Source organism: Callithrix jacchus, chromosome 13, assembly GCF_049354715.1.
Source record: "Callithrix jacchus isolate 240 chromosome 13, calJac240_pri, whole genome shotgun sequence".
Lineage (NCBI taxonomy): Eukaryota > Metazoa > Chordata > Mammalia > Primates > Cebidae > Callithrix > Callithrix jacchus.
Genome location: NC_133514.1, coordinates 65,986,057 through 66,006,180, shown reverse-complemented (window position 1 = coordinate 66,006,180; position 20,124 = coordinate 65,986,057). Strand labels below are relative to the sequence as shown.

Below are 20,124 nucleotides of genomic sequence, written 5' to 3'. Positions count from 1 at the left end.
CTTTTCTCAAATCTAGTAGATCTCTTATGTGAGGTGATCATATGTCCTAGTTTACTAGTGAGGTCCTGGTTAATTCTTATTGCTCTAGCTTAATGATTAATAGAGCTACCTTTTGCTTTAAAATATGTCATGGTTTGGATGACCATAAGCCATATGGTCAGAGCCTGGTGCAGTGGCTTATACCTGTAATTCCAGCATTTTGGGAGGCTGAGGCGGGAGGACCACTTAAGCCCAGAAGTTTGAGACCAGCCTGGACAATACAGTGAGACTTTGTCTCTACAAAAAATAAAAACAAATTAGCCAGGTATGGTGTATGCCTGTGATCCCAGCTACTCAGGAGGCTGAAGCAGTATTTCTTGAGCCTGGGAAGGTAAGGCTGCAGTCAGCAATGATTGCACAACTGCTCTCCAGCCTGGGTGATAGAGCAAGTACCTTTTTCTTTTTACTTCAAAAAGCTTTACACTTTTTAAAAGTACTTTAAAATTTGATTGTAATTTAATTAGCCTCATCGTTGAAAATAAACTGGGCTCTCTCAGTCAGGATTGGAGTGAAACACCTATTATAATCATCTCACTTTATTTTTTAGACTTTTAAATTTATTTCTTAGCATTTTGGCACGCATGCTTTTTTACTTGCCTTACACTAGATATGTACATTTGAAAAATGAATATAAATTAACTTCTAATAGAATTTTAAAAATGGTTATACTAGCTTTCCCAGCCCTGGTTGTGAGTTGTTTCATGTGCTAAATTTAAAATCAAGCAGATTGAAGGGTTTTGAATTATGTTGTAATCTCAGAAGGGACAGTATAGGAAGTGCTGCAAAAAATTGTGATCGTGTTCTACAGTCAATGATGGCATATAGCCATATTCCTAGCCTTTTTTTTTTTTCCATTATGGAAAGAGTCCTGAGCTGGGAGATAGGATGAGAGATTAAATTCTGACTCTATCTCTGATTATCTGTATGTTTCCTAGACAAGTCTTAATTCCCTCACTGAAAGAGAATATTTAATACTCACTGTGCCCAAAGGGTTGTTGTAAGAATAAAATAATATATTTGAAATTTCTTAAAGAAGAATTAAGAGAAGTTTGAAGCAGCTTGCCTATTGGGAGAATGGCAGAAGGCTTTCCAGGCAGAAAGCATGTGTGAAGACTGTATTGTGGGGAATCATTGTTGAGTTCTATAACTGCAAGGTTATAGTAATGTATTTGTATAAGCTGATATTGGGAAGGCATCAGCTGTACCATCTAATTTGCTGAATGAATTCTAATTTTTAATTCTAATCCTGTTGAGCAAATAATTTCTCCGTACTTTGGTTGTTGATCAATGAAATGAAGATAATATATACCTTGAATATTTTACAGGATTGTTGATAGGATTAAATGATATATATATGTAAAAAACTGTAACAATGTAAGAAACTGTTGTTAACAGTAGATATATTTAAGGGCTACAGCTAATCAGAGAGATCTCTCCAATGGCTAAAGTTGTATAATTATAGTGAAACTGTTGAATTGCTAGGCAAATTGTGAAAGATTTATAATTATAGAAAGGATTACACTATATTGTTAAATGATTTTACATAATTGAGTTTAGGTAAGTTAGGTATTATTATTATTATTATATGGTTGTTATTAGTTTTATTATATTCCAAAGGATTTAAAAAATGATCTAACCCATTGGCAAAATTATATCGAAAGAATAGACTAATCTATTCATTTATTTCATGAATTAGTGGTTACAATAAATCATTCATTGGCCAAGTGCGGTGGCTCATGCTGTAATTCCAGCACTGTGGGAGGTCAAGGCAGATGGATTGCTTGAGTCCCGGAGTTTGAGACCAAACTGGACAACATGAGGAAACCCCATCACTACAGAAAATACATAAAAATTAGCTGAGCATGCTGATGCGAGCCTGTAGTCCGAGCTATTCCATAGGCTGAGGTGGAGGATTGTTTCAGCCTGGGAGGTGGAGGTTGCAGTGAGCTGAGATCTTGCCACTGCATTACAGCATGGGTGACTGAATGGGACCCTCTCTCAAAAAAATTAATAATAATAAGTTAATGTCCATTATTATTGAGCTTTTTCTAGCAGCGAGTGTCTCCACTTTTTTGTATTTGCTGTGCACTATTCAGTTTTCCTGTTTCATCTTTATTCATTAGCTACTTTACCTAACTTCTAAGGAGATAATGCTTTGGCGTTTTTTTTTTAAACTCACATTTAATTATTATAACAGAATTCAAGTTAAATGAAAAGATGATGTGCTTTTAGTCAGATTTCTTTTCTCTTTGCACCTATTTCTCCTTCACTTTCTCTGAACTAAGTTTACATATTATGCAAACAAATATGGTATTTACTTAATTAAAGTACATGATTAACTGTTCCATTTTAAAATTTTTAATCTGCTTGACTAGAGCATTCACATAATGTGTTTTTCAGAGCCAAGCCTCAGGATCACATTATAGGTTATAATGAATTACTTCTTGTAACTAGACCCTCTTGGACACAGTCCAAGACAAACTTGTACTATTCAAAATTGTGTGTTTCACTGTAATGAAAAGTGTTACTTGATGGTCCAGTGTAGTCAACCTGTTTTTACTATAACTTTACCAATGTAAAAATTTAAACAATGAAGTCTTTGCATCAATGCTGGACATAAAAGTATTTACAGAGTACATACTGATTGTCCATTTTGCTGCTGTTTGGCCCTTTAAAAATTGGCCACCAAATTCAGGAAATAAATTGAAGTTTATTAGAAAATACCTTTCTCACAGAAGATCAAGTTTCAGTGCATCTCGGGTTTTGTGGGAATGGATCAAATACATCAGACAAGAATAGGCTAAAGTTCCTTCTCCGTTTGAAATTGCTGTACTCATTTCTCAGAACATCTATTTTAATTGTATTTTGCATTAGAGTTAGAGTTACGTTGGTAAAACTAAAGAAGAAGCAGTTTGACCATACTTGTCCTATAACATGATGTATTGGACACGTCTTGGACCCTGCTTGCTCGAGGTATTTCAGTGGCAACCAGATTCATGCAGGTGAAACTTGACAGTCCCTCACCTGACTTTTTGTCCTGGGAGCTTCTCTGAAGCCAGCAGAAACAAGTATGCAACTTGAAAGCATAAGAAATTAGCAACTTTAGAGGCAACTCTTAACTGATGGAAGTCAGAACTTGTGGTTAAGTGCCCTTCTTGTGCGTTTTCTGACAGGCTATTCTGGGGTAGTTTCATGGCCCCTAAGAAGACACGGGTTGAGCCTTGTTTGCCCATAGTGGTGGATGAACTCAAGAATGAACTTTTGTATTGGCCTTCCTTCCTTTCACCTAATCTCTTACTCCTGTTTCTGGGTGCTTTCCCAAATAAAGAACTTGCACATAAGCCAGAGGGCTCAGGCTCTTACTCTCCATGGAGAACCTAGGTTAAAAGATAAAGGGGAAACTTGAGATTTCTATTTCATTATTTTTGAATTATTAATGGAAATTTTAACTTATGAAAAATTTGCATGCAGGGATGGGACAGTCACATTAATTGTATCAGTCATTTGTAAGAATGTTAATGACCCAAGACTGGTTGAACATGTGCATTTGAAGTTATTTTTCTGATAGTGTTAATGGGTTAGATTTGAGGACACTCACACACTTGCTCATTTTTTCTTATAGGCAGGAGAATCTTGCTGCTCTCCTGTGATTTACCAACCAGAGATTCTAATGTGGTATGTTTGGAGTGAAGTTATCAATCTGCATTTTTAATAGGCATCCTCCAGGTGAGTCAGATGGTCATAGACTGTGCTTTGAGAAGCATTGCTAGGTTATCACAGTAGTAATAATGCTGGGAACTATTGGCTACATAAAGTTATAATCAATCTTGTATTTCTTAATGTTTCAAGAGTCTTTGAGAAATTCATTAGATTTAAAATATTTTCATGTTGAAAGGAAGTGTTTCTCACTTCTAATCTAAATCATTGTAGATATGATAGGCAAAGAACTTGCAAGCGAATAGATTTAAGATATAACTTTGAACTAAGAATTTGTCACTCAAGTTACATTTTCACTTTGTCAGGGGTAACTTCAAAGATAATAGTTTCTGGTTGTTTTTAAGGCTGTATGTCTTTAACACATGAACTATTATGTTCTCTATTTCCCAGTAAGTTTTGGATTTATAGACAGTTTAGTTGTTAGTCCTGAGTTATCCAAATTAGCTATTTGTATTAAAATATTTTATTTATTTACTTATTTATTGAGACAGGGTTTCACTCAGTTGCCCAGGCTGGAGTGTAGTAGTGTGAACACAGCTCACTGCATCCTTGATCTCTTGGAATCAAGTGATCCTTCTGCTTCAGTGTCCTGTTGTAGCTGGGGCCACAGGTCTGTACCACTGTGCCCAGCTAATATTTTATTTTTTGTAGATACAGGGGTCTCACTTTGTTTCCCAGGCTGGTCTTGAACTCCTGGGCTCAAGCAATTCTCTTACCTTGGCTTCCCAAAGTGCTGGGATTATAGGTGTGAGCCACCATTCCCCATCAGAACATTTTAAAAACATATTTAAAATTTTTGTTTTTTTCCTGCCTTCTTTGCAATTGTTTGTAGTAATCTCTACTGTAAACATTTAAAAGTAAATTCAAATTAAATGCTAATTTAATGGCTAGTCACATAGACTAAATTGCTTACATATCTAATAAACTAGTTTTAAGAATATATAATTAATTAGACTAGGTGTGGTGGCTCACACCTGTAATCTCAGCATTTTGGGAGACCAAGGAGGGTGGATCACCTGAGGTTAGAAGTTCGAGATCAGCCTGGCCAACATGGTGAAACCCCATCTCTACTAAAAATACAAAAAATTAGCTGGACACGGTGGCGCGTGCCTGTAATCCCAGCTACTCAGGAAGCTGAGGCAGGAGAATTGCCTGAACCCAGGGGGCGGAGGTTGCGGTGAGCCGAGATCCCGCCATTGCACTCCAGTCTGGGTAACAAGAGTGAAACTCCGTCTCAAAAAAAAAAAAAAAAAATTAGTTCGGTCTGGTGGCATGTACCTATAATCCTAGCTACTTGGAGACTGAGGCAGGAGAATCACTTAAACCTGGTAAACAGAGGTTGCAGTGAGCCAAGATTGTAGCACTACACTCCAGCCTGAGGGACAGAGCAAGACTCTGTCTAAAAAAAAAAAGAATATGTAATTAACTAGTGGGCTAAATTAGTGAAAGGATTCTTTTGTCTTTCTGCACACCACCTACATAGGGTGTCTACAATTTAAGTGAAAACAAGATTCTTTTAGCATGGATTTAAATTGGAATTATAGCATCAGCAGAAAGCTTTTTGTAAAGCAATTAAATATCTTACAGGAAATTAAAGTTGATTACAAGAGATCAATAAGATCAGTTTGTGTTATAAATGGGTTATTAGTTGGTTCTAATATTAGCTCTTAACCAGTTTTTTGCTCTTTATTCATTCAATGGAAGATGTGTCAATTGACCACTGCATTCCAGCCTGTGTAACAGAGCAAGACCCTGTCTAAAAAGAGAAAGAAAGAAAGAAAGAAAGAGAAAGAGCGAAGAGGAGAGAGAGAGAAAGAGAAAGAAAAAGAAAGAAAAGAAAGAAAGAGAGAGAGAAAGAAAGAGAAAACAAGAAAAGAAATTCTTGGCCAATTAATTTGATGTCATGTTAGATAATAGATAAAAACAGCTATTGGAAACGGTACAAGTTAGAAGGCACAAGTAAGAAGGCACAGTAAGATACGGTCATGCACTGAATAGCAATGTTTTGATCAGCAATGGAACATGAATGCTACAGTGGTCCCGTAAGATTATAGTACTGCATATTTTTACTGTACCTTTTCTATGCCAGTATATGTTTAGATACACAAATACTTATCACTGCGTTATAGTTGTTTACAGTATTCAGTACAGTATCATGCTGTACAAGTTTATAGCCTGGAAGCAATAAGACATATCATATAGCCCAGGTGTGTAGTAGGCTCTGCCATTGAGGTTTGTGTAAGTAGACTCTATAATGTTCACACAATGAAATCTAATTTCTAATTTCTAAGATAATTTCTAATTTCTCAGAATGTATCCCTGTTATTTGATGCATGACTGCATTATAATTTGAATTATCTATGTCATACTTGCTTCCATTAGTACAAATGATTGAAATTGAGTTTTTAAAAAGTATTTAAGGCTTTTAATCATCTTGATGTACTGCTCTCACAACACCTTTAATAAAGACTTCTATGAAGCGAATCTTTAATTGGATTGGATTACATGGGTTTCTGATTTTTTTTTTTAATTTAAGAAGGTTAAAATATTTTTCAACATTATATCTTTTTAATTTTTTTTTTTTTTTTAGACAGAGTCTCACTCTGTTGCCCAGGCTGGAGTGCAATGGCATGCTCTTGGCTCACTGCAATCTATCCCTGGTAGCTGGGACTATAGGTGCACGCCACCATGCCTGGCTAATTTTTTTTATTTTTAGTAGAGACGGGGTTTCACTGTGTTGGCCAGGCTGATCTTGAATTCCTAACCTTATGGTTCACCCACCTAGGCTTCCCAAAGTGCTGGGATTACAGGTGTGAATTACTGCGCTCAGCTCCAACATTATATCTTAATGCCTTCCCAGATTGCTGATTTAATTTTTATTTTTCTGACAAAAATTACATACATATTCTAAGTTAAAGTTGACTTATTTTACTGAAAGAAAATACTGAAATACTTCAGCAAATACTGAAGCTATTTGTTGAAATGTATTTTATAGACTATATAATACTGTAATCTATAAAAGGAATGCGAAGGATACTGACATTTGCTGAGCACCTGCTATGTTCTATGAACTATGTGAAGTGTTTTACATGATATCTCATTTAATTCTTCCAACAACTCTGAAAGAATGGTATTAGTTTCCTTAACTTACAGATAGAGGAAAAACAATTCAGAGAGTTTAGTTATTTCCAAGGGGGAAGTAATTTGTAGCAGAGTTATTCAAACCCATGCCAATTTGGCTCAAAAGCTCACATGCTTTTCAGTATACTGCCTTTTTCTTATAAAGTTAAGAAACAAATGAAAGTTATTACTTTTCAGAGTCAACTTGCACTGAACTAAAATGACCAAATTTAGAAGCATTTCCCAGGTAAGATTTTACCTGTGAAAAGATAAGGTGATTAGGAGAATTAACATTTACTACCGAGAATCACAATTGAAATTTTTGGACCTTTGGTTCTCAAACTTTCTATAATCATATTTCCTAGGAATTCCTAAAATTAAAAATGTTTAAAACATGTTTTGAGCACTTGTGCGCAAAGCTCACCCCTTAAATAACAGCTTCTATCACCTCTAAGATGGATTTTTGAGTCCTGTGATTTCTCTCTTCATAACATAATTTTCCTGTCAGTTCTAACCAAATTTTGTATTAACTTAGGTAAATCCTAAATTATGAGTGTATAAGAATGACTAAAATAATATGAAAATGCATACATACATACTAAAAAAATAGACAGTTGACACAGCTTAAAGCAATATTAAGTCAGAAAATGAGAGCGGGATTTACAAGTTGGGCAAATATGAAAGAATGTGAGGCCTTTAAGAGATTAGTGTTTGAAGTGGTAATCACCTTCATTGTTCAGCCACCCATATGTTCAGCCACCGTCCCAAAAATATTTGGGGAAATAGTGACATAGATTAAAATATAAAAACAAATGATTTCTTAGTTCACCAAAGACTCATTAACACAACTATGCAACACAATTTTATCTTTTTAGATTAGATTTCATGTATTCAGAGGAGTCAGTGTAGGGTAGTGAAAAAATAATTGGTCTTGGTAGTATTCAGGAAACCTGGATGTTCTGGACCCAGATCCACCCTTAGATTATATAGTAGTGACTTAGCTATATTTTAGGGCTTTTCATTTCTTAACTCAAAAATAAGGTGTTGGATTCATTGGTTATCCTTTAAGTGTCCTTCTTAGGTAAAAAATGTTACAATTCTAAGTACTTTTAGTGGAAAACACATGAAGATATTTAGGAAGAAGAGAAGTTGCAGTTGTTAAGAAAGCTAGCATTATTGACAAAGAGTTATGTGAAATTGTGTGGCCAGGAATAAAAAGAAATGCATCCTTTACTAAAAGAGTAAAGAGATTTTAAATGAGTGGAACATGTTTTGTCTAGGTGCTGAGGTATGTTGGTCTGTATTAAATACATAGACACTTGGGAAGCCGAGGTGGGTGGATTACCTGAGGTCAGAAGTTCGAGACCAGCCTGCCCAACATGGCAAAACCCTGTCCCTGCTAAAAATACAAAAAAATTAGCCAGGCGTTGTGCCTGGCACCTGTAATCCCAGCTACTTGGCAGGCTGAGGCAAGAGAATCTCTTGAACCCAGGAGGTGGAGGTTGCAGTGAGCCATGATTGTGCCATTGTACTCCAGCCTGGGCAGCAAGAACAAAACTCCTTCTCAAAAAAAAAAAAAAAGTACACACTCCTAATTTGATTGACAAATTTATATCCTCAGTTTAAAAAAAAATCACAATGTATCAAAATTTTAAGGACTCAATTTGTAGAAAATACATAAAAGTAATATTTAATAGGACTCATACATATTTGAAAATGAAAATTCCATTAAATGAAAACTGTAGAATCCTCTCCCAAAATATAGAGTTAAGCTTGAAATTTTACCCATGGATTTTATATAAAAAGTATATGTAGTTCCTAAATAGCTTTCTTCAAAACCATAAACATTAAAAATGCTCAATAAATAAATTAGAATCCAAATTAATCTTTAAACAGTAAGTCCTGTGTTTTAAACACAGTATGGTTTAAATTTTTAAAATTACTGTATGCAATATATTCCCCAGAAACACTAACAATGTGCTCTGTTGCTATATATATTACCTGAAAACTAGGTTTCATGTAGTAAATTCAGAAAAATTCAACCAATTGAAAGTTTTGATCCATATTACCAAAAACTTGTCAAAACACAATTTATGCTGAGTAAAATTAACATTGGTTTGCTGAATCAGTACATTCCTTTTGCAGATAAAACTTTACATAGCTTTTCAGCAGTTTACTTATATTACCAGAAATTCTATGCAGAACTGCTTAAGAAATAGGACTACGAAGCATCCAGGGGTTTTCTTTGCAAAAAATGAAATCTCATCCAAACATTTATTTACACTTTTAAATGTATTCTTTGTCAACATCCTAAAGAAACTATTATTATAGCCTTTGCATTAGAAAATAAATTATAGCCTTTGAGTTTGAACATAATGACAAAGTGGGAATCCTAGGGACAGTGAAAGGATGCATCAGGCTTGCTCAGTTAAAGGCAAAGTCCTATTAAGATGACAAGAAAGCATTCAGTGTAAATATGTTAAAATTTTTTTACATTCCCAGATAATATCATATGTTAGCTGTTATGTTAAATTCAATGCCCCAGAATACATGAGCTTCTATTCAACCTAATATCAGTAAATAAAGGGGTAGGATGGTATTGGTAACATTCATTTTACATGATACAAACTACTAAAATAAATGAACTGGATTAAGTAAAAAGAGAGCTAAAAGGAAGATTTTTAATATAAATGAAAGGAAGATCCAAGTATTCTTTCACCTAAAAAGTTTTTCAGACCTAATAGGCATGACAAAACCTGTCTTCATTCCTTTCTATTCAGCTCAGCAAGTGCTTCTGAGCTCCAATAGTTAATCAGTTACCAGATTCCACAATCTTTGTTTTTCACACTCCTCAATTTTTGCTGTGAATTGTTCCTCTAATGTACTTAGGATCACCAGCAGGCCAATACTTTTTGTTTTGGGCCTTAAAAAGGCAATTATTATTTATCCACAATTAGATTTACCATATAAAATTGTTACCATATAGTAACAGCCTGTAAAACATAATAATTATATTATGAAGAAGTAGATGGCTTAATATAAATCATTAACATGTGAAATTTATTTGGCAAAATTATTCAGTCCAGATTTTAAGATGACTATAGCCACACACAACTTACAAAAAAGTATAGTAAGAGAATATTATATACCAAATAACCTTTATGCAAACAAATCAGTGAACATAATGCAAGTGTTATAAAATAATATCTAGCTTTACAGAAAAGGTATAATGTAGGTATTACTATGTTAAAAATTGATTATCTTTTTAAACATTGTTTCTTAATTTAACTTTCCAAAATGCATAGAAAACTGAGAAATTTTAAATGTATACTTACCCTTCAATTTATTTAGAAAACCTCTGCTCTTGGTGAAAAGCAGATATTGTTTCACTGCTCACTTTCCCTGGAGCTATGAACTTAAACATTAAATCAGTGGACACCACCTCTCTGGACCACCCTAGTTTGCTAGACACTACTGCTATGTGGAAGAGTTCTGCTGCATCTAAGCTATATACTGTGTACAATGGATAACCTAATATGCCTTTCATTTAACTGGCTGGGCAGGTTTCTACCGTCTGTGGAACATGGAATCAAACCAGAATATGTTGGCACAACAGGCCAGTAAAACCGGTTCTTCTGTAGATCCAGAACCTGTCCAACCAGTCTGTATCAAAGGCTAGCCCAACATGCTGCAGCGGCTCAGCTCTGCTAAGCTCGTACTGGGTGAGTTATCCCCACCTCCCGTCAACTCCCAACAAACTACTCAGAATATTGTAGCCTCTAGCAAAATAATTCAGAGTTCTAGTGGGAGGGGTAGATCTGTGTCAGGTATAGCAAGAGTCCATTGTTATAAGCCTCTCGTAGTAGACATATATAAGCAAGTTGTCTGTTATCTTCAAAGGTAGGTAATCCTTTTAAAAATGTATTCTAGGGCATTCTGCTAACTACAACCTCTAGAAACAGATTACCTACAATGAAGATGAATCCTGTAATGTCTGACCTTTTCCATTAGTTTGCTTGGCTTTGCTTGATCTAGCTTAGTTAGCCTTGAGGAGAGAGATTGATATTCCCCAAAAGGGTAGTGGCCTTGAGAGTTAGAAGGAAAAATTTCTAGAAGGAGAGAAACAAGGTGTAGGTTGAACAAACATTTGCTTGAGTGTGTTATCTCCTTGTTCTCAAATGATCCTCATGCCATTCCAGTCTAAAATGGAAAAACATGCTAGGGAAACATAAAGAGGTTTTGCTTTGGATATTCAACAGTTCACCACAAAGTATTGATCAACTATGTTTCAAGAACTGTGCCAGGTACAGGGTTCACAATGTAAGTAAAATTAGTAAAAAGAGCAATGTCAAAGTTCTCGATTAAGCATGTCCAGTAAGCTTTTGGAAAGAAGAAATGAGCAGCAAAACATTACATTTTGACAGAAATTAGTTTGTATTAAGAGAGATCATGTGAGATTTGTTCTTACTCTCTCATTTACTTGCACATTTAGAAGCAGTCTTTCCTGTCTACTGATGTAGTGATTCTGAAACTTTTGTGTTTAAGAATCATCTGAAGTATTGATTAAGAGCACAGATTCCTAGGCCTAACTTCCACAGATTCTGCTTCAACATTCAATAGGAATGTTGCCCAAGCACTTCTAGTGATTCTGATGCAATTGTTGCAGGGACCATAGGCACATATTCCATGCTCAGTTTCTCTTCTATTTTTACATCTACTTAAAAAGAATACATATGGGCCAGGCGCGGTGGTGCATGCCTGTAATCCCAGCACTTTGGGAGGCCAAGGTGGGCAAATCATGAGTTCAGGAGATCGAGACCATCCTGCCAGCATGATGAAATCCTGTTTCTACTAAAAATACAAAAATTAGGTGGGCATGGTGGCGCACTTCTGTAATACCAGCTACTAGGGAGGTTGAAGCAGGAGAACTGCTTGAACCGGGGAGGTGGAGGTTGCAGTGAGCTGAGATTGCGCCACTGTGCTCCAGGTGACAGAGTGAGACTCTGCCTCAAAAAAAAAGAATACATATGAACCCAAAGTTGTCATTTGTATTTTTGTATCTCTAGTGTCTAGAACACTGACTGGCACTTAGAAGGTACTTAATAAATGCTTATCAGAGTCAGCACTTGCTAGATCAGGGGAATCACAACTAGTAACAGCTATGTGAATCGAACTCTATTAAATACTATAATTATAATAATTGAGATGGGAGCTCAGAAATGAGAGTGAGTATGACTGTAAGTATGGGGAAGACTTCATGTGGGAAATTGGTTTAGAGACTTTTCTTTTTAAGCCATGGCCAAAGATTTCTAACAAAAGGTTAAAAGAACCATAAAAATAATGCCTTTGATTTGATAACAGTAACAAAAGTGTCAAGTATGTGAGGAAACCATGAACTCAAAACTTGGTAATTTTCTACGACAGGCATCAGCAGATTTTTCCTTCAAGGATCAGAGACTAATAAAGTTTGTGGGACAGATTGTCTCTGTCTCAACTATTCAGTTGTAACAGTATAGCACAAAAACAGACATAGACAATAGTCATTTAAATGGGTGTGATGTGAAATATGTGTTTGGTCTTTTACCCTTTTTCCTGGTGTACCTAGACTCTCCAAAGTGATGTCTTTGGATGTTAATGAGTTGACTGACAGCTGGCAACCCCTAGGTAACTTCAGGATGGGGGTTGGTCACCAGAAAGACCAAGGCAGGACTAGAGGCTTAGGATTTTCAGCCCCTCCCCACAACCTGCAGGTTAAATTGATCACTAATGGCCAGTGGTTTAATCAGCCTATGTAATGAAGTCCCATGAAAACCCAAAGGACACAATAGCTTTCAGATAGCTGAACACATGGAGCTTCCTGGAGGGTGGTGCACTGGTGAGGGCATGGAAGCGCTACACCCCTTCTCACATGCCTTCCTCATGACTCTCTTCAGTCTGTACCTATGGCAATATCCTTTACTGTAAACTGGTAAACATAAATGGTTCCCTTTAGTTCTGTGAGCTGCTCTAGCAAATTAATCAAACTCAAGGAGGGGGTCTTGGGATCCCCAGTTCATAACCAATCAGTTAAAAGCACAGGTAAAAATAACCCAGGACTTGCAATTGGCATCAGAAGTAGGGGGCAGTCTTTTGGTATTGTGCCCTCAACTTGTGGAATTTGATTTCTAGGTAGATAGTGTCAGAACTAAATTGGAGGATACCTACCTGGTATCTGCTGCAGAATTCATTGCTTGCTTGTTAGTAGGGAAAAGTCTCTACACGGTTGCAGAAGTCTTCTATGTTGATTGTTTGTTGTTGTGTGAGAGAATAGAAAAAGTACTTTTGAGTTTGAGTGTGCTTTTCTCCACACTATGGATGTGGATGTGCTCTAATAAAACTTTACAAAACAAGTAGCAGGCCAGATTTGGCTAGTAAGCTGACCCCTAATCTAGAGTAAAACCTGTGAATTATTAATTGAAAAATTAACAAGATTGCATAATTGACTAGGCAAATGGGCTTTTGAGTCTTAAAGACGTAGTTTCTATCCTGGTGTGATGGTCACCTGAATCAAACATCAGTTCTATTTATAAAATTGGAAGCAAAATAATAGTACCTACCCCCTAGAGTTATTACAAGATTCAAATAATCATTTATGTAAAGGTTTATGTGAAAATCTAGTACACAGTAAGGGCTTGATAAAATGTCAACTGAAAATAAAACAAGTTAAACATAGCAGTTGAATGTGTTTATTTCTGTTCCTGAAATCCTAATAAAATGACAGTACAGAGCCAAAACTGCATGAACCTTTAAAGATCAAAAAGTGCAAACCAACAGGAAGTTGGAAAAGATTTTAAAATATTAAAAAAAATAAAGATAAAAAAGATTGAGAGAGGTAGCAGACGAGACATCCGTGTATTTTTGCAAGGAGGAATGAGAATGAGTGGTGACTTAGCAGAATAGGGAGGAAGTTTAACTACTTCCCATAATAAAAGCAAGTTTGTCTCTACTGCAGAATGCTGGAAAAATTCAGGATTTGGAGGTACAAGGTACCCTTAAATAGCCTCAGGGAGTAGAGTGGGTTGGAATGGAAAGATTGATTGAAAATCTGCTTAAGGAACAGTTTACTCCATAGGTCCCATCTCAACCCAGAAGCCTGGATTCTTTAACCTTGACAGAAATAGGTAGAACTTGTTGATTTATGGTAGAAGAGTTTATCTCAGATTTGTTCTAGATTTGGGAATACTAATCAGAGCTGAGAGTGCATAGTAAAGCACCATACTGAAATCAAAGTGATTATATTATTTTCCTATTGCTTCTATAACAAATTACCCCAAATATAGTGGATAAAAAAAAACCACAATTTATCATCTTACAATTCCAGAAGTCAGAAGTCCAAAGTGGGTTGGAATGGAAAGATTGATTGAAAATCTGCTTAAGGAACAGTTTACTCCATAGGTCCCATCTCAACCCAGAAGCTGGTTAAAATTAAGGTGTCAGCAGAGTTGCCTTTCTTTATGGAGGCTCTAGAAAGAAATTTTGTTTTCTTGCCTTTTCCAGTTCCTTTCAGCCACCTGCATTACTTGGTTCATGGCTCCCTTACTTCTTCAAGCCAGCAATGGCTTTTTCACATTATATCATTTTGTCCCTGATTATCCTGCCCTCCTCTTCTATATTTAAATCCAACTGAATAATCCAAGATAACCTCCCTTTTTTTTTTTTTTTTTTAGATGGTGTTTCGCTGTTGTTACCCAGACTGGAGTGCAATGGCACGATCTCGGCTCACCGCAACCTCTGCCTCCTGGGTTCAAGCAATTCTCCTGCCTCAGCCTCCCAAGTAGCTGGGACTACAGGTGCGCACCACCATGCCCAGCTAATTTTTGTATTTTTTTAGTAGAGACGGGGTTTCACCTTGTTGACCAGGTTGGTCTCGATCTCTTGACCTCATGATCCACCTGCCTCGGCCTCCCAAAGTGCTGGGATTCTAGGTGTGAGCCACCACGCCCGGCTGGATAACCTCCCCTTTTAAGGTCAGTTGATTAGCAACCTTGATTCTACCTGTTAGCTAAATTCACTTTTGCTATGTAACATAATATTTTCATAGGTTCCTGGGATTAGGATGTGTTAACATCTTTGAGAGGCCATTTTTCTGCCTACCAGAGAGATTAAGTCAGAGTCTATGTATTAGTTGGTGAGATACCTATGTTTGTTCATCTGGTTGGCTTCCAACATTAGTAACTAGGTTTATATTCTTCACTCACAAAGTAGGAAACTGGAGAATTTATCTGAGAAACTCTCAAGACCCTGATCTCCCTAATGCATTGTAAACTAGGACTGATCCCCCTACCCCCAGACATTTGGCAATGTTTGGAGAGATATTTGATTGTAACAACTAAGGATATGGGCAATGTACTTTTGGCATCTAGTGTATAGGGGCCAAGGATGCTGCTAAATATCTTGCAATATACAGAGAAGCTCATCTTCCTGTCCCACAAAATAATTACTCAGCTCAAAATGTCAATAGGGCCAAGGTTGAGAAATCCTACCCTAATGTTAAGTCTACCAATTAACCTCACCCTAACATAAATCAGTGACTGATTAGAGAGCTGTAAAATGAAAAAGAGAGGAAAAGAAACCAACAGATAAAAACGTAGAAAAAACAGTCAATGCAGGGAATAGAATAGTATTTTAAATTGACTATATTAATATGTTCAGAGAAACAAGACAAGTTACTGATTATGTAAAACAAGAACAGAAAGGATATCCAAAAGTGGAAGTTTTTGAGAACACAAAAGAGACATTGGAAAGTAAAAATACGATAGTAGAAAGGAAGTCAGAGGTATAACCCAGGTAAAGTTTAGTGATATCACAAAGATTGCCAGATTGGATAAAAATGTAAGACCCAAGAGTATGCTGCCTGTAATAAACATATTTTAGATGTAAAAAACCTAATAGATTAATTAAAGTAAAAGGACCAAAAGGACTTACGATGTCAACACTAATCAAAAGATACTTATATTGCTATCAGACAAAATAGGTTTTAGATCAGAGTATATTATTAAGAAAAAAGGATCATTTCAAAATGATAAAGGGGTGAATTCATCAAAAGCATCTAACATAATTGTATATATTCATGTGTCTAATGATATAAATGGAAAACACAGGAATCAAAAGCTGATAGAACGGAAAGAAGTACAGGAAAAATTTATAACTAGATCCCATTATTATATCTGGAGATTCCAATACCCCTCTTTCAATAATTGATAGGGTAAGTAGATAGAAAATCAGTAAAATTGGAGAAGGCTTAATACTATCAACCTACTAGATATAATTGACATTTGTAGATCACTTTAAGATGACAAAACACACATTCTTCTCAAGTGTGCATGGGACATTGACCAAGTTAGGCTATGTTTTAGGTCATAAAACAATTCTCAAATTTAAACAGACTCAAGTAATACAAAGTATGTTTTCTGATGACAGTGGGATTAAGTTAGAAAAAAATAACACAATGATGTTTGAGAAATTCCCCAAATATTTGTAAACTAAACAACACATTCCTAAATAACTCATAGGTTAGTGATGAAATCAAACAGGAAACTATTTTGAGCTAGATGGTAATTAAAATTCAACATATTAAAATTGTGGGATATTGCTACAGCAGTACTTAGAAGGAAATTTATGACACTAAATGCGTTTTAAATAAAATATAGACATTAAATATCTATGTTGGAAAAAGAAAGATCTCAAATCAATGATCTCAACTTCTATCTTAAGAAACCGAGAAAAGAAGAGAAAGAAAATAAGAAAAATTAGAGTAGAAATCAATGAACTTGAAGACAGAGATAGAGAAAATCAGTACAACTAAAAGCTGCTTCTTCAACTGAATCAGTACAACTGATAAACCTCTAGCCACACTGATCAGGAAAAAAAAGCGGGGGATAGGATTAGGGCTAGTGGGAGAAAACACAAATTATCAACATTAGGAATGAAAGAAGCAGTATCAATACAGATGCAACAGATTAAAAGTGTAAGAAGGGCATATTATGAACTTTATGCAACTATAGTCAACTTAGGTGAAATAGACACATTTACTTGAGATACACAAACTCTCAAAACTAACCCAAGAAGAAATAGCTTTTTATTTATTAAATAAATTTAATTTGTAGTTAACCTAACCATAAAGAAATCCAAGCCAAGAGTTTCACTGGTAAATGGTTTCACTGGAATTCTTACAAACATTGCAGAAAGAAATAACACCAATTTTATGCAAACTTTTCCAGAAAATCAAAGAGGAAGAAATAACTCTCAATTCATTTTATGAGGTCAGCATTACTCTGATACCAAAATTAAACAAAGACATTGTAAGAAAAGAATTTTCTATATTTGTATTTCTTATGAAATAGTTAAAAAATTCTAAAAATTTTAGCAGATTGAAACCAATGATCACTTCAATAAATGAAAAAATTTTGAACAATATTTGACAGCCTTCCTGATAAAAAATATTTATATACGAATGGAAGAGAATTCACTCATTATAACAAGTGGCATCTAAGAAAAACCTGCAGCTGACATCATAGTCAGCTGAAAGACTGAAACAAATAAGGCAAGAAAAATCAAAAGGCCATATAGACTGGAAAGGAAGAAGTAAAAGTGTCTTTGCAGATAACATGAGTATCTATGTAGAAAATTCTGTAGCATCTACAAAAAATATTCTAAAACTAATAATTGAATTTTGCAAGTTCATGGTAAACAGTATCAATACACAAAAACAATAATAAATAATAGCAATGAATAACCTAAAATTAAAATCTGAAAAACAATACCATTTACAATAGTATTGTAGTAGTACCGAAAATTATGAAATATTTTGGTATAAATTTTGCAAAAGATACATGAGAACTATAACTAAAAACTACAAAATATTGCTAATGGACATTAAAGAATACTCAGAGATACAGGGTTCATGGATTGGAAGACTCTTTATTATTAAGATGTAATTTCTTGGCTGGGCATGATAGCTCATCCTTATAATTCTAGCACTTTGGGAGGCTGAGGTGGGGGGATCGCTTGAACTCAGGAGGTCAATGCTGCAGTGAGCTGTGTTCAAGCCACTGTACTTCAGCCTGGGCAACAGAAGGAGACCTTGTAAAAAAAAGATGTAGGCCGGGTGTGGTGGCTCACACCTGTAATCCAAGTACTTTGAGAGGCCAAGGCAGGTGGATCACCTGAGGTTAGGAGTTTGAGACCAGCCTGGCCAACATAGCGAAACCCCATCTCTACTAAAAATACAAAATTAGCTGGGTGCAGTGACTTGTGCTTATAATCAAACTACTCTGGAGGCTGAGGCAGGAGAATTGCTTGGACTCAGGAGGCGGAGGTTGCCGTTAGCCAAGATCGCACCACTGCACTCTAATTCGGGCATGACAGAGCGAGACTGTGTCTCAAAAAAATAAAGGATTTTTTCCCTAAATTAATCTGTAAATTAAAATTTTATGCAGTCCTAGTAAATATTCTAGCATTTTTGTATAAATTGACAGGTTGATTCTAAAATTTATGTTGAAATGCCAAGTTAGAACAATTTTGAATAAATTAGAGAATTTATACTTAGTGCTGTGCTGATAGGTGTTTAACAACTAGCTCTCTGGAAATATTTTTATGGTGTAAATATACCATAGCTGATTTCAAGCTACTAATGTGATTATCACTGAACACAGGGTACAGAAGAGATGTACAAGATCAGCTCTTGTAAATGGGTACACCAAGTTTCAGCACACCTCTTATTACACTACATGATTTTAAGATTTATCATAAAGCTAAAGTAATCAAAATGGTATGCTATTGGCATAGACAATAAACCTTCAGTAAGGGTGTATAAAGAGTTCAGAAATAGACCCACACATATGTGACCAATTCATTTTTAACAAGTGTAAAAAAATAATTCAGGAGAAAAAGTTTTTTCAGCAATAGTGCTGGAAGAGTTGGATATTTACATAAAAAAAGAACTTCCATGCCTTATACAAATGTTAACTTAGATAGTGGTTTTTAAATATAAAATATAAAACTTCTGAAGTTTTAGGAGAAAAGCTTTGTAACCTTGAGTCATACAAATACTATATGTGACACCTAAGGAATGATTCAAAAGAGAACAAAATTCATAGATTTGACTTTGTCAAATTAAGAACTTCTGATCTTCAAGTCATAGTTAAGAAATGAAAGGATAAGCCATAGACTGGGAGAAAATATTTGCAAATGATATATCGGATAAAGGGCTTATATCAAGAACACATAAAGAAGCTGGGAGCAGTTGTCTGTGCCTGTGGTCCCAGCTACTTGGGAGGCTGAAGCAGGAGGATTGCTTAAGCCTGGAAGGGCAAGGCTGCAATGAGCTGTGTTGTACCACTGAACTCCAGCCTGGGCAACAGAGTGAAAAAAAAAAAAAAAGCAGGTTTGTATTATGGTTGATATAAGCACTTTTTCTAATGAAAAAAAAAAAAAAAAAAAATCAGCCAGGCATGGCAGCTCAGACCTGTAATTCCAGCACTTTGGGAGGCCAAGGCAGGCAGATCACCTGAGGTCAGGAGTTCAAGACCAGTCTGATCAACATGGTGAAACCCTGTCTCTTACTAAAAATACAAAATTAGCCAGGTGTGGTGGTGCATCCCTGTAATCCCAGCTACTAGGGAGGCTGAGGCAGGAGAATTGCTTGAACCCTGGAAGTGGAGGTTGCAGTGAGCCGAGCTCTCGCCATTGCACTCCAGCCTGGGCAACAAGAGTGAAACTCCATCTTAAAAAAAAAAAAAAATCAAATCTAGATAAAACCATTAATCCAATGCAGAAGAAACTTCTAAAGAACTTTGGAGCTGGAGGTCTGTATTATGGTTCTATTCTATCACTTTGGGTATCGTTATTGTGATTTTCAGTTTGCTCAAAATGAGGGAGTTGAAATGATTGGCTTATAAGGTTATATATAGCTGAAGAATTCTGTGTAAAATAGAAAGAGTTCTCAAGAAACTTGCATGTGGAACATAGTGCTCTGCATTCACATTTGTAAGTGTTTTAAATAATTTTTATAAGATTAGAATGACTGATGGAGACTTATATATCTCAGTATTGTAATTAATTTTGGGGGGGAGGTAACAAAATCCTTATTCTCAAGGAAAATTGTAAGCAAATGTAACATAACAACTGTAACTTTTATGGTTTTAGATAAACTCAATTTTTATAAAATAGTTATATTTTGAAGTAGAGTTTCTGATCAATAATTTTGTT

General features: G+C 35.6%; 1 protein-coding gene and 1 pseudogene across 2 annotated transcripts in view; one reads left to right on the top strand and one right to left on the bottom strand.

The window, feature by feature from the left end:
• The window catches only part of RBBP8 (RB binding protein 8, endonuclease), a 116,858-nt gene extending 106,479 nt beyond the window's left edge, over positions 1-10,379 (bottom strand). The window contains exon 1 of the mRNA XM_035270730.3: positions 10,212-10,379. The gene's annotated coding sequence lies outside the window, so the exon portion shown is untranslated. The remainder of the gene's footprint in view (positions 1-10,211) is intronic.
• Positions 1-20,124, top strand: part of LOC108588065 (protein lin-28 homolog A pseudogene) — a 53,708-nt pseudogene that overhangs the window by 10,770 nt on the left and 22,814 nt on the right. The window contains exons 2-3 of the transcript XR_013525801.1: positions 3,662-3,765; positions 10,440-10,598. The product of XR_013525801.1 is annotated as a protein lin-28 homolog A pseudogene (transcript). The remainder of the gene's footprint in view (positions 1-3,661; positions 3,766-10,439; positions 10,599-20,124) is intronic.